Source organism: Linepithema humile, chromosome 8, assembly GCF_040581485.1.
Source record: "Linepithema humile isolate Giens D197 chromosome 8, Lhum_UNIL_v1.0, whole genome shotgun sequence".
Lineage (NCBI taxonomy): Eukaryota > Metazoa > Arthropoda > Insecta > Hymenoptera > Formicidae > Linepithema > Linepithema humile.
In genome coordinates, this window is record NC_090135.1 from 11,575,409 (window position 1) to 11,593,314 (window position 17,906).

Here is a 17,906-nt window from a genome sequence, read left to right on the forward strand (position 1 = left end):
TCCCGAAAAAACCTCCGCTCTCCGTCATAATAACAGGCCTGATAATCTATAGTAGGTTTTCTATCCCAGGTCTGTGTGGGGACCGACCTGCCAGGCCCGTTCTTTCCTTCTCTTCCCCGCGCCATGCTCCTCTCTACCCGCGTTCTGCTAACCCGGTCGGGATAATCGAGCAAATTGATGCCTCCTCGTCTCCGCCGCTACGACTTTTTTTCAATTAAAATGGTCCACGATATAACCGACAGCTGTCGAACGAAGCCGACGACGTAATCATGTGCCTTCGATTCATCAATCGATCAGATTTGACGTCTGTTTTCTAACACAATATCCTTCATGAGAATATAAACACTATGATTATTTGTGACAACAAGCTTACAATAGTTGTCGAGATATGTATGCAGTAAATAATAATTAATTTACTCAACGTTTCGATAAACAAAAATATTGCACTGGCAAATTTCTGATAAAATTTAATGTGAAATTGCATGTGGCATATTAATTAATCCGCTTGTTAAGTAATTTTCAAGAAATCTCCTCGCATGATTATGTATAAATTACAGAGTCGGCACTGTTTTTATTGCGACTAATGATCCGCAACGTTTATGTAATATCTTTTCTATAGCTTCCTTTTACCTTCACTTCCTATTAATGCATGGATCATGCTGAGTAATTATTATTTACTAAATAGTCATTATATAAAATATTGCTCGAGATATGTGTGATAAATTCGCTGGTGTATTTAGTCCGATTATAGTATTCCCCTTTATTTGAAAGCAATTTAATAGATGCACAGCGTAAAAACTAACATGTTAAAGCAAAACTTGCAAATTGCAATAAACTTGGAAATAACAACTTTTCTCGTATACAACTATATTGGAACATATAGCGTGAGAACAAGAAATTACTTTAAAATAATAATTATAACTCTAATCAGGGAGACTAAAGTTTAATAGCATGTTCCGTAAGGCGGCTTTAATAGAATTTGCGTAATTATTCCGCATAGAAGAAAAATTCTTTTACTTATTTTTATATCATAAATATCTCATCAAAATGATAATCAATTATGCATCGTGCATCGTCGAAAGCTGTTTCTCCACTTTATTACAAATTTTAACTCCTTTGACTTCCACGAAAAATAAAAATTGCGACATGTCTTATCATTTTGCAACATATTGCGGAAGAATAAAAATGTTATCTGCATTATTTATCACACATAAAAATTATTAATAAAAGAATACTCGTCAAATATTTCTTTCCCGATTCTGATGAAATTCAATATAATTGTAAAATAAGCAAAATTAAAAAATATATTTTGATTTATTGATACGACAGAATAATTCTTTGAGCCATCGAAACGTCTCGGGGGACCACATCTTGACATCATTCGACTTTAGTTACAATCGTCTGGTTGCGTCACGACCATAGCGGAAGAGAACTCGGCCGAGCTGTCCTCAGTAAATTTCTATTAACGGCGCGGCGTTCGAAACAATCGACCATTAAATCGAACGATCCCGCGGTAGATAATAACTGGTAATAATCGGCCGGAGCCACCGGTTAGTTTCGACGCTGCTGGGACCCTCGCCTCGCCTCGATCCGAAACAAGCCGAGCATCGGTAATGAGAGGCCAATTAGAACACCCCGCCGATGGAATTACCCCTCGACTCTCCGAAATTCAACCTGGCTGCCGTGAGTGTTCCTCGTAATGCCCGCAAGACACGCGAGAGAGCGAGAGATCGCGTGAGAGTGCGTTGGAGTGCGATGTATGGATATCGAAAGATCCGTCTCTGTCCTTCTAATAAACGCCAACAATCCACGGAAAGTCTGTTCCATCTGCTCAAATAATCGCCTCGCTAATCATTCGATGATTTGTAACAAATAAAACTTTGTAAGAATAGAGATAAGAGGAGAGTTTTACCGAACACGGTTCGGTTAAAAGTAAGAATGCATTGTTGTGGCAAAATCTGAGGGAAGATCTCCGTCATTAAAAGAGAATAGATTTAAATGAAAGAAAAGGAGAACAGGGGAAAGATTTTACTATAGATAAACTATAGATAAAATTCAATAAAAATTCCACCTATCAAAATAATCGGTATTCCTAAGATTAATAAATTATCATAAATAATTTTATAAATAGGAACAACATTAAATTAAACCTGAAATTATTACGACAAAATATTTCATGCAATAAATATTTCGCAATATGTTGTAGAAAAAGTCATTACTGTTTACCCAAAAGCTCTTGATATAAGAAAGGGGGAAAAAACCAGGTGTGAGAAGAGAATTGCTCGTCGCGCTCAATTTGCGATCGCATATAATTAAGAGTATGAAGAACGGTTCGTCACGTGCTACCATCGCCGTCGTTGCCGGTATTTTTATAGTTATTAATTTTATAATTAACTCATCAAACGCAAAAAATGGGCATCTGATGGCTTAAGCAAGCATCTGTAGTCGAAAATAAAGCAAAACAAGTCGGCCAATCGTTAAATCAACCTACTTTTTTTAATTTTTGAAAATAATTCACATAATTCTCCAACAAAACGTGCGATATTAAACTTGAATTAAATTGATTCGCTATTGCCAATTCCTTGATCGATATAAATCTGACGCAGATCCATGTGCTGCGCGCGCGTGCACGCGTAGTCTCATTAAAAGGTTAGTCGAGATTTCATTACTTCATTAATCACGCGGACGATCACGACTATGCCCATTTATTTTTGTCAAATTAATTTGCCAATACCGCTCGCAAAACTTATGCATACTCAAATCGCTTGTCATCGATTCACTTTAAACTCGTCGTATCTTATGTATCATGCATAGATTAACGCGATCGATCATGCGAGTGCAATGGCAAATATTGATTATCCATTTGCGTAATTAATTTAATAAACCAGAGTTTGAATATAATTGCAACTTTCGCTCGATTTTTGAAACCAACATCCGCTGCTTTTCCCTTATTATTGAGATCTTAGCAACACCTCGCCAGATATTGTTTAACAAAAGTATGCGACACTGCATCTGAAGCAGTGCTCAAAAATTTTAGGTGATCGAGTAGTTCCGGACAATTCGGATATTGAGATTAATATTATAAAAAATGTAAACAATCATTTTGATGTTGTGAACTAGAAATGAAATACTTTACGCGCAATTCGGTGGTTATTTTTATTTTCTGTGACCTACGTTATGATGGATATGCGCTGTTTGCGAAATCTTTCTGTTGTTTTTTTATCTCTATTCGCACAGCAATAGTTAAGCAAAATAGAAATTTTTAATTATTATTTGATAATAATATTATTAGTCTAGACATAAATTTATCTCGAGAACCAACTAATTATGATGTGTATTGCTTATTGATTATAATAATTGTTAATTAAGATCTTTTTATGGATAGTAAGCATTTTGAAAAGTAAAATTTATAATAAAAATTTTATAAAACAATCATATTAATACTAAGAACAGCAAAAACAAAAATTTAAGGCCAAAATAAATTTATGCTACTATATCTAAATTGCTACTTTAGCTCCTATTATATTGCAGAATTAAAGGTTTAACATGGGACCAAAAATTTCGACTCCAGTCGATCGTTCGAGAAACGTGAGGAACGAGATGCTGTGATTGTATTCCGTTCAAATTCCGACGAGGTGTTGCCGAACAAAAACGACTTTTGCGCTGTTTCGGTAGGTGATTCACGTTTTAATCTAGCGTTAACGACTTCGCGTAGACAGGCGGAACTAATGGCGAGACCAAGACCAATCGCGTCTATGAAACGAGGAATACAAAAGGTTCATTACAGTTGACAAACGAATATACTTGATCTATTATCGCTTGGGATTCAATCTCAAGTTGAAAATATGGTTAAAATATTGTTTCTTTTTTTTTAAGCCAAATAATTTTAAAATAATTTTAGTCTTAAAGTAAATTTTTCTTAATATCTGAAATAATTGTGTAAACAGTCCTAAATTCTTTATTATAATTTAATTTCCTATATAAAAAGTTGATCGAAAATTATATAACTTTTTCGTTCAAATAGATTAAGCATCTCTGATAATGTCGGATCAGTTTTTTTGTGTAACGCAAGATTAAAAATCAAGTCAAGACAAAACGAGTAAGCGGCATCATATTTACGAGGGTCCCTCGGCTTACTATAATATTCTTTATAAAGCCAGACATACCGATATCGTTTATATGAATTCGTATTGACTGCGCTCGCACGCGCAAAGAGATACGACCAGGTGTATCGAAATGCGATCTCCACGTTTAATTACGAATCCTTCTGGGAACGATCAGGAAATGCATCGCGATACCAGCATCCCCTCTGTGAGGCAAGCGCTTTCGGATGCAAGTGCGAGAGCATTAAATCTATAGCGATCGTATTATAAGCGGTGCATCTGGAGAAAAAATTTATTTTCTTTTCCCGGTTTATAAAAAAATATCGTCCCGTAACTTCGAGTACTTTCTTATTGTTAGTTCTGCTTAATTAAAGATCCATTTAATCTGCTTATATTTTGCAACAAGATCATTTTGTGTTAATCGAGGTGATATTTAACTATTTATGTTGCAGCATAAATTTCTTTTCATTATAGTCTGAGATTATTACGATAATTAATATTGTATGCTTAAATTTAAATAAGAAAATTAACCAATGCAACATTATTTTGCACGTCAATTTTCAGTGGCAGTCAAAATACCGGCAGCGATATATACATACATGCACACTACAATGCGAAGAGCACGCCATAGATATCACCTGCTTACACGATGTCAGAAAAGCGTGAAGATATACTATGGAATTTTGAAAAAAACTATCTGGTAGACTATTATGACGCTTCCAAGAACGGTAGCCACCGTCCGTGCGTTTTAATCTCGCGTTAACGACTTCATGTAGCTGGCCGAGACTAATGATAAGGGCGAGTCCAGAGTCGTATCTATCAAACAAACAATAAAGAAAGTAAAGACAGACAGAGAGGGGGGGGGGGGGAGAGAGAGAGAGAGAGAGAGAGAGAGAGAGAGAAAGAGATGGGGTGAGAGGGAGGAAAGGGAGGGGAGTATTCTTGGCGCTCGCCATTTTTTCGATGGCCGCACTGGGGAAAAGGTGTGAACTTCTTAAGCTGCCGAGGTGTCGGCTCGTCAGCAGTCAGGAAGGTGTTGGGCCGCGATCATTTATTATCTCGAGATTGAATTTCTCCTCGGCTCGGCCAGCGCCTCGGTTTAATTAAAATATCGTTATGGGTAGGCGGGGATTCTCGCCGCCGTCATCTCGCTTCACCTCGCCTTTACCTCGTCTCGGCCAACATCGTCTCCTTCTCTTTTCGAAAGCGGTCAGTGATGACCTGAGCATGGTCTGAGGAAAATATGCGGTGCTTCCGTTGCCCGTCTCTTCGATCACGAACCCAACGTCGCGGCTGGTCGGCGCGGAATTATTCTGTCGACTCCAATTCATCAACATTCCTCTCTCTTTCTCTCTCTCTCTCTCTCTCTCTCTCTCTCTCTCTCTCTCTCTCTCTCTCTCTCTCTCTCTCTCTCTTCGCGCATATATTGCTAAATTTTTAAGATCTACGCTTAGAATTGCATACGTCGCGTTTTACATACGCAAATTCGGGCAGTGATTAATAATATGTTAAATAAGATTTCTCCGGTAGCGTAATACGTCTTTAATATAATTGTTATTTATCTACATCATAAATATTTAAAGTATTTATTTTTTGTAGACCTCACAAATATAAATTGCAAATTGTTTTAATTAACGCTAACGATTATATAATTAGCAGTTTCCTCTCTCTTTCTTTAAAAAAATTATTTTTTCTTTTCTCAAAGCATTATTTTTCGATATCTTTAAATAAAAAAAAAAAATAAAAAAAAAAAAAAGCACAATAGAATCAGAATTGTGTTTCAGGTGTAATCAGATCTACTCAAAATTCAATTCATTTATATTATTGGGTGATAATAATAATGAGTGTTTGTCGGTAAACCTGGTGTACGAAGCACCGCTCGACTAAACACCGCCGATTTGCTTCTTTATTTCCGTTAAAAGCGGTCGGTTGACAGATTATAGCCCGCGAAAGAACCAGCGGAGCGGATCGGCGACGCATTTATCCGCCTCGCGATCAAAAAGTGATCAATACAGGCCGATCCTAGCTGACCTGAGCGATAACGAGGTATTAATGATCGAAGCCGAACCAGTTCGAAGGAAGGTTGGCTCACGGACGAGGCTCACGTTTAGCCGATCGGCCGAGGCCATTCCGTCCGATCTCCCTTTCTCTCTCTCTTTTTCTTTCTTTCTTTCTCTCTCTCTCTCTCTCTCTCACACCTACTCTACGGCGAGCCTTTTGTCTCGGATCGTCTCAGGGTTTTCGATTATCGTATTGGTACCAGGCACCGTAACGATCGCCTAACTCAGTGGACCCGCCCCCAACAAACGGCGACTCCACCTCCGAAGGACCCCGGCTGCACTTTTTGCATTTAAATTAATTTGCACCGATTAATTTTTAATTAAAGCCGAGGCCCGGGCCCGGCCAGGCGCGAAACGCTCGCGTCAAACCTACCGGTCAGCCGATCGAAATAATAATCTTCGTTGCTTTCTCGGGCTTTACAAAAGCGGCTTGGGTGATTTAGTGTTGTGATTGGACGTGTGTGTGAATTTATGATTACGAGATATTAGAGTCTAGAGAGGATTTCGAGCGAGCTGCAAAAACCTGATCCGATGCTTGGATAATTGAATCGATTATTTTCAAAATTACATAAATATAAAAGTGAAGAAAATTAAATGAAAAAACAGTTTTACTTACATTCTTTCTGATAAGTAAAACGGTATATATTTGAAATCGATCACTTGATATGCGATAGGTTAATAGATACTCGGACTTCTTGCGTATCAAGTGTTTGATATATTCTTAATAACTTTTTATTTCTTAATGCGCTGTTTATATATTGTTTGAAAAATTATAAATGTTAAGTCAGAGATTATGCATGTTACACAACACGAAAATAATTATTAATAACATATTATATCAGCAATTTTATAATAAAAAATTCAATTTCTGTTAGCAACACACGCGACTTTTTCAAACGGAGAACTCACCAATACGCTTCTAAAAAAGACAACGACTTCTCACGTACACACATGATAACGATTTCCAATAAATCACCGAAACTCCGTTACGAGTGAAAATCCTCGCCGCTATGCTCTGTTCTCTTCTTCTCATTCCCCTTTTACGCCCAATCTTCTCCTGTGAAGATACTCCCGTGGATCACCCGTACGAAAGGCAACGCGGCGTTCATAAAACGGCCGTAAAACACTAAACGGTTGTAAAGCTGCTGCTCCAAAACGCGCGTCGGACGCTGGTGTTGTTCGACTGTTGTTATTGCTGTTGTGGAAGCAGCGCGCAACGTGTTTCTTTGCGGCCGGATAGAGACACGCATCTTCGACGTTAAATCACCTCGCAACCACGCCCTGTTTTTCTTTACTATCCTTCTCCGTTTGTTCGCGGATTCTCCGAGACACAAATCTCTCTCGCAAAATTTTTATAGTATAATTTTACTAGATGAAGAAATTAGCATTCAATAATGCATAAACATTTTAATCTTTCATTGTACATGTGTACATATCTGTCAATTAGTTCTTTTTCTGACTTTTGACTTTTTCTGATTATATTTTTAAATAATTATATTTACAACTGTTAACATTTTTGCACAGCTGTACATGGCTTTTAAATTATAATTTTTAATAATTTAATAATCTCTTTCTATTTATTCCATGTATAATGATCTCTTTCTATTTATTTATTAATAAATAAGATTATATTTATTTTTATACTCGTATCAATCGGTTGATATAACATTATAAAGTAAATATATGTGTATAGACGTATCGCGATAATATATGATCGCGTACGCTTATCAGCTCTGCGGCAAATCTATCAGTAAGTTGTTTGACAAATAAAGAGCGCGCTCGATATTGAATTTTAATTCGCTCACAGTGCTTCAATCTCTCTTCTTAAATTCCGCTTAAATCCCGTTTGCTAGATCTCGATTAAATTCCCCTTCTCTCTTCCTCTCTCTCATACGATCGTGCTAATTACAAGACGATTTCCGGCATAATCTGCGAGGCTACACGCCAGTAATTTCCGGCCAGCAATTCTACAGTGTAAGGATTATCACCAAGTTATCATCTCGATCGATGCGAAATGAGCCACCATGCGATAATCATTTGCAGAATTGAAAGAAAACAAGACGTAGATCTTAAAAATAGTCGAATGTAAAAATTGTGGTCTTTTTCTGCTCAGCGTTCGTGTTTTGAATTGAAGCACGTATTAAATTAAAATGGCGAACCATTTTGCTTCAGATAATAGAGAGCCAATTATAATTATGTAGTTAGGCGACAGTAGTTACACACGCGTCACATTTATATAATTAGCGGATAATAGCCGTGCTAGCCGGTGGCTGTAAATACATAATAGAGAAGACTCATAAATGAGAGCTCATAGCTGCATATATTCACGATGCTAAATGAATATCCGCCAAATTAATGGAGTTAAATCCTTTTCATTTCTGTTTTAAAATGTTTTACGTTGATCATATTTATTACAAAATTATTATTTTGAAAAAGACGACAAGCATCCTTATTTTCAAAATATTGAAAGTTGAATAAAGTTTATCCAGTTTCCTTTTTGCAGATATTGATAAGCATTATGTACGTATTATTTGTTGTTTATGTAAAACAAAAATTAAATTAATAAATCCACGCGTAGAGCACATACAGATTTATTAATTTAATATTTACGTCAAGACTCATCTGTCTTTTAATTTGTATTTTCTCGTAAAAGGATTAATTACTGTTTTGCAGTCACGCTAATCTCAAGGCAAATTAATCGTGACGTTTTGAATTCTGATTAGCGACAATCCGCTATCAAGAGTCGCGACCACTACAGTCCGAACGACTTATCTGGTTTATCTGTGTGGTTTATGTGTGGGTGTATCTCTTCCCAGATGTATATTCCCTCTTTCCCTCCCTCTCTTTCTCACGGGAGAGGATATCGGCCGATGAAGACGTTGTAAAACGAATGCACGTTCCATGTCTTGGTTCTCACACCTCGAAGACGGTGCGGCGCGCAGTCAAAGGCCCGCGGGGGGTAAGGCCGTCGGACCGTGGGGCTAATTGATACGTAAGATTACGTTCCCTGGCCGCCCCCGCTCCTTCGTCGGGATGATTGGTTGTCAGACCAGGGATCGGTCACTAAATTCCTCGAGTTTGGCTTGTTTCCGAGCCGCGCAATTCCGAACCACACTGTTACCAGCCACGAACTTTTAAATAACACCCTTCGGCGACTTTCATGGGAAATACCACGTCACGTCCTAAGAGCGGGCCATGCATATTGAGTGAGAACTTGCAAATATTGTGGTAAACTGTCATTTGCGTTAGCATGTCGTATGCTATAGTACTCATGTAATGACGATATTCGATAGAATATTTTAGTAAAAAATTATTATTTCATCAAATAATCAAGTAATGCATCATCTAATACGATTAGATGCACAGTATTATTTTTTTATAGATACATTTATTTTTAACTAAATGTTTCAATATTTATTCGTAGTCACACCGAGAATGTTTCATATTCTTCAGCGAGACAATTTACATTGAAACAACATATATTTTTCATGTATAAAATAAGTCGTGTGATATATTTGTGTTTTTGTCAATTCTACATACAATCTTGTTAAACGATTTTAACTAATGGAGATCGCTATTGCTAGTTAGACCTAATCGATCCTATAAAACAAAATTAATTGACGGCCGATAATTCTTTTTCTCCTCGCAACCAAATCGATGGCGATTCGTTACCAATGGAAAAATGACGCGTCTAGGTGAATTAGGCGAACCCCCCCGTGGCTATCTTCTAGAGAAGTGTTAAGTAATACATTACGTGAGCAACACCTGGAACCGCGTGCAGACAACCGTACAAAGGCTTCGTCGGCCGAGACGACTGTGACTCGTTAACACCCTCCAACACAACCACCGACGTTAACTCCATCCCTACGGAGAGATCGTTCGACGAGATTGGGACCCGTCATCCCTGTCTTGTTTTAATAGATCCAGCGAAACTGATTTGTTCGAATTAAACGCTAAGATTTTATCAAGAATTCATCTTTCTCAATATTATATACTGCTCCTATAAGAAATGAGTATTCATTATTTTAATTATTCTATAGCTGTTGTAGTCACTAAAAAAATATTTTATATTTGCAACAGACATACTTTGATTATCTCAAAGTGGGAAACGTTAGTTACGTTAAATAACAAAATTATTCAAGACAAATAACATTAAATAAGATGCAAAAAATCTGCTGAAAAATTAGACCAATTGCATAGTGGGACGTGTTCACGAATTCGAACAAGTATTAGCTCTTTGTGTTTGTATGCTCGCAGAGCTAGGTAGATCGGGGCCGGACAGAGCCCTGTGAGGCCACGGTACGTCATGCCCATAGTGGGGGTGACGCGTTCGTAGTGAGAGAAGAGCGGCCACGATGGAGGGGCGCGGAAAGTGTCGGGCAATACTTTCCAGGTCGTTCGTCGCGCCGCTTGACGTCTTAATGCACGTCGGGAATAATCTCACCGCCAATTTATTACACTCTTTCTCATTTCTTTTCCGGACCTTTCACCCCGCGTCCGCGGCGCACCTACCGGATCCTTCCTTTTGTACCCTCTCCGACGCGAGAGCGGGCCCTTCTTCGGACGTCGCATCGCTCGCCTCCAACCCGTCTCCCTTTCTCTGCTCTGAGAGCCGCGCGAGCGCGGCTCCGCTCGCATCTAATAGAATACATAATTTGAATTTTTGAGTTATACAAAAAGAGAGAGAAAGAGGAACGTGCGCGTGGAAGAAGAGATGCGCAGGGACACGGGTCAGCGGAGAACAGACGCACCGTGCGATAAATTTATGAACTTTATGGGGATTTGGGGGAGAGCTGCCAAGCCGGATTATGGCACGCCGATCTTGATCTGTGTCGTATGGATTCTCTTTGGCGCGGATCCGCTTTCTACGTGACACTCCCGAATAATCTCCGATGACAATCGTTTATGCAGATGACATAATTAGAAGATTAGAAGACGAAGATCGATGCTGAGTGTACAAGAAACGGATCAAAAATAAATTGAAGTTTAAGGAATAATTTTGTATTCCGAAAAATTAAATATATTTGATGCGAAGAGAAAAAATTTGTTGAAAATATTCTCTCGCTATTAAACGTCCAGATATTTATTTGCCTATAAATTATAAAATCTCAAAGGTCTTCAACTCCCGGTCGGTCTAATTTCGGTCATCCACTAGATATAACCAAGCGTGAAAAAGTCATCGGGACCTGGTAATCCCCGGTGACAAAAGACTTCGTAAATCTTATGCTCATGTAATGATTTAATAACGGATAGATATGCGATCCATATCTTATTTAGACGACGGTTAGGCTGCTTCTTATATTCATAAATTATCGTTCCCGGATTAAGAGCAGACGATACTCGTGGAATCTGTGTGTTAGCCCACCGGAAATTCAGTCCCGCTTTGAGGACTCACTTTGAAAAAAAGCTTCTAATAAAGCTGCATCCGCGCTCGAATAACCAGTCGCTTTTTTAGCATCTTTGAGTTAATATTTTGCGTGGTACATGCTTATAATAGATAATTGCATTTCCTTTTATATGTTAATCTGAGTTTTGGTACTTAAGGAATGCTTTACAAGAGTAATTACATTTCTATTGTAATCACAAAATTATCTCATTGGTTATTATGTTAACATTGACTTGATAAAGTTCTTGAATAAACAATAAACTTCTAGAGTTCTTTGTTTAAAAAAATTATAAAATATAATTAATTAAAAAACACATAAAAGTGATTAGCGTATTTTAATATTCTGAGAATTCACCCAGAAATATTTGAGTGCCCAAAATATATTTAAATAACACAACTTTCTAATGTCAGATTAAATACGATCCAAACGTCATATAGTTCTGCTCGGCGATCTTTATTGTGACAATAATTTAATTTTGAGCCGCGGACTTCTGGCTTTGCTCGTAAATACGGCGATTATCGTTTGCGCTTATTAAATCCGTTCAAGAGTCCGGTCTCTCCTCCCCTCTTACTGTATCCACCTATGTCTTCAGATCTGCAGGCCTATCTTCTTCCCTCCCACTATTATGGTCCACTCGACGCGGCGGTTCTCCAATCAGCGACGCGGACACGCTCGCGAACCCTCTTCCTCCTCAGGCCTTGCCGATGCTAATTTCACGGGGCTCGCGAAGCCTATTGCTTCGACAGCAACGTGGCAGCAACGTGGCAGCAACGCCGGCTCGTTCCCTTCTCGCGGCGGCTTCACTGATGATGACGAGATGATCACTTAATTTGGCCAACAGCTGCCGCGCTCTTTCGTCCTCTCTTCTTCATCTCATTCCTACTTCTCCTCTGCTACCTTCTTCTTCTACTTCTTGTCTTCTCATTCTTTCTTTTACCGGCTCGTCTTAGCCGACCTGAAGGGACGGCTCTTGAAAGAAACACTCGTAGCGACGAAAAAATATCGCGGCAAATTTTGTTGCGGCTGTTACGCGCGAGACGATAATTAAACTCATTACCGAGTAATTAGTCCAAGTATTTACAACCCTGGTCGCGTGTCTTTCTCGATCAGCTTTCTTTCACAGTTTCTCAAATCTTTAATCAAACTAATTCTTATATTTCATGTCAAAAATAAAAATCTGCTAAACTGTGAAACGATAAAATCGGTTTTTTGAAATAAACATAGTTGTTATTTTTTTAAATACCTTGCATTTTATATAATTTAATAATATTTTATATACTCCATGTATTTATGTGCTAAAAATATATATTTTTCTCAAAATACAATTATTATAGTTATTTAAGATCATAATTATACATTTTAAAAGATATAATTAATCTTTAATTAAATAAAAATAAATCCTAATCGGTTTTAACGTTCTCCTCTGTTTAGTGTTTTACACAATATTGCAAAAGTATACTTCTTTTATAAAATGCAAATAATTGAAGAATATTTTTGGGGGCAAGTAGTTATATTCGCCGTCGACACTAGTTCGTTGTTCGTCTCCATATAAGTTTTGCGACGGTAGAGTTTTTCCATGACGGGAAAGCTAGGTGATACGTTTTTCAACGGAAACCGCTGTTGAAACAATGAACCGACCAACCGGCGTGCTCCCTGCAAATCTCCAGACTTAGCACCCACATTGTCACCCCTCTAGCAGCCTTTTTCAGCTTCCCTGTATTCTGGTCCCCACTCCACCCTTACAAGCAAAGGGTGCTTCGCGGATTTAGACGGCCCCGTCGCCATAGCAACTGTGGCGAACACCGGCCTTTCAAACTTGTTCCACGCGCACAAACCGGAACGCGTGTTTTCGCACCACAAACGACCGATACGAGCGATCATTCCGCAACGCGCCAAATCCCCCGTAAAAAGTTCGTTCCGTACTCCGCGTCGGTCATTGAATACAGATTAAAGTGCCAATTGCACAGCGGCAATTCAGAGATATTTGCAACATATTTGCCAGAAAGAGGAAATAGATGTCTATTTAAATGTCCGAAAAGTTAAAGTCAAAGCTAATAAAAAAAAAATAAGAAAGAATAAAATTATTTTTTAATGCTAAATTAATATTATTTAGCAGTAAATTAAATATTTTCAATATTCAATTGTCAAGTAATAATAATCTGCAATATATTTCATTCAACAATCTCAATATCATTATTTTTAATATTAAGACAATTGTCATCATCTTTGCAAACATGGGATTTATTTATCATTGTATTTAATGACTGATCAAAAAATCTTTAGATAAAAGGTTACAAAATTTGCGACATTCTATATATTTTTGATGTAACGTTAGCTTTTGCGATGTTTAACGAGTCATATTGCTAATAATAGTTAACATTGTAGAAGAAAGATTTATCTACAAAATTTTGGTGTATTTAAAATTTTTTATATAAGTTTTTATATTCTTTCTAGTGACATGTATTTATTTATTCTGACGACTTGTATATTTTATATATATGAGTATATAAAATACTTTTAAATTAATATGAAATATACTCTTATCAGGAAGTGAAAGAAGCGTATTATGTATTAAATTATGATCCGCTGGAAGCTATAGTGATACCGATGCAACAGACGAAATGATAAGAGGCGAGACAACCCTGTTGCGAAATTAACTCTCGAAATCGCTGGTGCTTCCAAGGGATAATTTCATTTGGCAGTGAGTTCTGGCTGCCGCGGGCTGTCTGATCGCTATTTTCTCTCTCACTTTTTAGTTTTCCCTCTTTTTAGCTATCGCAGAATTTATTCTTCTTGCAATTTTTTCACTCTTATGCTGCTTCATATCGGGAGCAAAATTAATGCATTAAAACAAAATGCGAATTAATGCAATTGCATTTAACATCTCTTTGATTTCGAGAAAAGCCCAACACTTTTTCCAGAAAAAAAGAACGTCTAACTTTTCTCGGAAGAAGCGAAATGATGGGCTTACGAGTTTTTACAGATGTGATAAACTTCCAAAGCCAGACAGGGACGATGTTACGGATCAGATCAGGACGAAGGTGAAGAAAAAATAAGGTCCACACCCTCTCTCGAGAATGGTCGACAGAATGGCGTGAAATGTCTCCATTTGCGGAACGGATTCCGATTTTTTCGAAGTCCATATTCCGCGTTTTATCCTCGGAGGTTATTCACCTCCGGCTTTCACCCCTATGTAATTTTTACACGAAGTCTCAAATATTCCGATTGGCACTTTATCGAAAACGCAAAAGCTTTACCAGAAGCTAACGATTCAGGAAAAATTTTTTTGTAAACAAAAACTATTTAAATTAGAAAACGTTAATTACAAACAAAATTGCGAGAATTTTCAAATGCACTTATATTTTTAATAGAAATAAATTAAGCTATGATGGAAAAATTAATTTCCTTTTTTCCGGAGAATCTTCCTTTTTCGATAAATTGATTGAAGCATATTCACGAATTTTTTCAATGCACTATCAGCACTTAATACTTTCTAATATCACTTCAATAAATTGTGAAACAATATAAAAAAATAATAATTATTGTTTCATTATTGTATTTTATCTGTTTTTATGAAATTTATTTATTTATTTATTAAAATATTGAAAATGTTTATATAATAGAAAAGTTTTAGCAAAATTTTCGCATGACATTGATAATCAGATTAAAATAAAACGCCTGGAGTGAGGAAAATGTAACTTATTTTAAGCATGTACTGCAGGAAGAAATTACCAAAATATTTTGAAGTAAAGCGAAGATAAACTTAATAGCTACAAAGATCCCAGATAGCATCCTGAGTTCATCCTAAATATATCCCGATGTCCTGAGGAATATCAAAACTTCCTGAGGGATGTCCCGAGGACGTTTTGTGTTATCTGAAATATAAGCAGCTGTTTCGCTTTCCAGCCAATCAATCAATTTACCAAAAATTAATTTTTCTATCACAGCTTAATTTATTTCTATTAAAAATGGAAATGCATTTGAAAATTCTCGCAATTTTGTTTATAATTCACGTTTTCTAATTTAAATAATTTTTGTTTACTAATAACTTAAATATTATTTGCTTTTTGATGCAAATAATAATTTTAATTTAATAAATAATTCTAGAAATTATGTACAATATATCGGGATTAGTGTGTTTGTCTTTTCAAATTTAAAAATCTGTCACGATAAATGAGCAATCTGTGTGCGTCACATCTGCATCCGTAGCACGCTGCATTAATTATGTATTCAATAAATTTTAAACACATTGAGATGAATTCAAATTGTAGATTAATATTAAACGGCGCGCACTAATTGGCTGGCCAATTATGCGATGTTAATTAAACATTAGAAACGATGCCTGATAAGCGAAAATGACTTCGCCATCTATTGATTATTCTACGAGCTTAATTTTCTTAAACAAGATAAATATCTTGTTTTAATAGTATCCTTAGTAGATAATAGTACCCTCACAAGATAATCAATACTGCATTGATATAAAATTCAGTAAGTAAAGTTTCTACCTAATATATCATTAGTAGACATGTTATCCACCACAAAAATTATTTGTGAAAACTAACAATTTTCACATAAAATAAAAAAAATTTAATTTTGTTTCATACATTGGCAAATTATATTTTTTTCGTGTTGTATAGCATGCGCGAGCAATTTTTCTAACAACTTGTCATGATACTCATGTAAAATCCTCTCATTTTTATTTTATTATTGCACTTACTTGATATTTCAGGTGAAGTCTTCTTACTGGAATCTACGGACTCCAATAGACAGAATAGATGCTGCGCAGGAGCATTAGACATCATTTGCAAATTGTTAGAAATATTCTAAAATATATAATCAATAAATTATTAATATTATTAAAATATTTTATAAAAATATGATATATACGAAATGCAATCCAAAAATAACGCATACATTTTTCCTGTGACTTTTGCTTGTGGTTTTTATGCATAAATTTTGGATTGCACCACATATATTTTCATATTAAGAAAGAGAATGCAATATTTACTTTATAATGTGATGCAACATACAAAGAAACCAGCCTCTGTAAGAACAATTCAGAAGCTTTGTGGTAGAAGAACAAGGATCCCTGTGAAAAATCAAAACATGTATAAACTTGATAAATTATAGGCTTGAAAGATGTGTTCAATTGTTACTCAAAAATATCTGTTTATATAATAAACAGATAATAAATAGTTATATTGACAAATATCGGGAGGAGAACATTCAAACAGAATAGATGCGTGTATCATAGCGTTTAGGCAAAGTAAATCACACAATGAACTATTTCACTTACCTTTGAAGACAAATTCAAAGAGAGTGTCAAGTTCTCCGAACTAAGATTTGAGATGTATATATTGGAGTATCTGAAAGTAACAGCTCCGCTAATGGCAAGTCTCACTGCAGCCGATTTATCATATCCTCTATCTGCGGTCAGCGACACACTGAATCTCAAAGTTTTTTCGGAAATACACTTAATAAATTTGAGAACCTTTAATTTGAGGCCTTTGTCTGAAAATATATTACAATTTTAATTGTAATCTTATATTAAACAATTCTCAGTAATTTAATCGTCCACTAAATTACCTGGTCGACTGTCTTGCAACAATCAATTAATGCAGATAGAGGTTAAGTATCTTACAGACTCTCCTTTAAAACATCTACAGTCGATTATTCTTCTAGAACATCTGATTTATGTATAGGTTCTATTCTTAGAGTGTGAGAAGATATAAATAATATATTCAGTTGATCATCGACAATCAAACATTGAGTACAGTTAGTCAGAGATAACAAGAATCTCTCGTTAAATCGGCATATTATGTCCTAAATCAATAAAATGCATAAATTAGTGTTATGGCACAATATGTTATCGCACAATGTAACAAATCTATTTACAAAATAGTATATTCATACTTTATGAGCTTCCATGCAAAATCTCTAATGGACGTCCAATAGACGTCCATTAGACGTTTCTTCGACCAGTCTCCCCGAGAAGAACGGACATATTTTTGTCAAGGCAGAATGTTTTTAATTGCAATAACTGCAATTATAAGAGCGTAAATAAATATCTAAAAATTATTCTGCTAATTCATTTTCGTATTTATTTTATGTACAATAGTTACATATAAACATTTTCAGTCGAATACTTACTTGATCTCTCGCTTTTTCGCCGCCAACGACATTGTTCTGTGTCCCAAGATGGCACCACCATTTGCTATTGCTTAAACTCTAATCGATTGTCTATCTTTTTGCGAACCATTTTACTAAAAAATATTTTAAAATATATTTAAATTAATATTAAAATTATTAAAATATATTTATATATATTTTTTTAATATTAATAAACTTATCTAACC

At 36.1% G+C, this 17,906-nt stretch overlaps 1 protein-coding gene across 6 annotated transcripts in view; it reads right to left on the minus strand.

Annotated features, from left to right (window-relative positions):
• Positions 1-17,829, minus strand: part of Myo10A (Myosin 10A) — a 149,990-nt gene extending 132,161 nt beyond the window's left edge. For 5 of the 6 annotated variants that reach the window (XM_067360509.1, XM_067360508.1, XM_067360506.1 and 2 more), the window contains exons 1-6: positions 17,701-17,829; positions 17,464-17,590; positions 17,137-17,373; positions 16,847-17,061; positions 16,559-16,639; positions 16,268-16,373 (exon numbers count right to left, since the gene is read on the minus strand). The gene's annotated coding sequence lies outside the window, so the exon portion shown is untranslated. Of the gene's footprint in view, positions 1-16,267; positions 16,374-16,558; positions 16,640-16,846; positions 17,062-17,136; positions 17,374-17,463; positions 17,619-17,700 lie in introns of all 6 variants that reach the window. The other variant, XM_067360507.1, reaches the window with a different exon arrangement.
• Between the last annotated feature and the right edge of the window lie 77 nt (positions 17,830-17,906).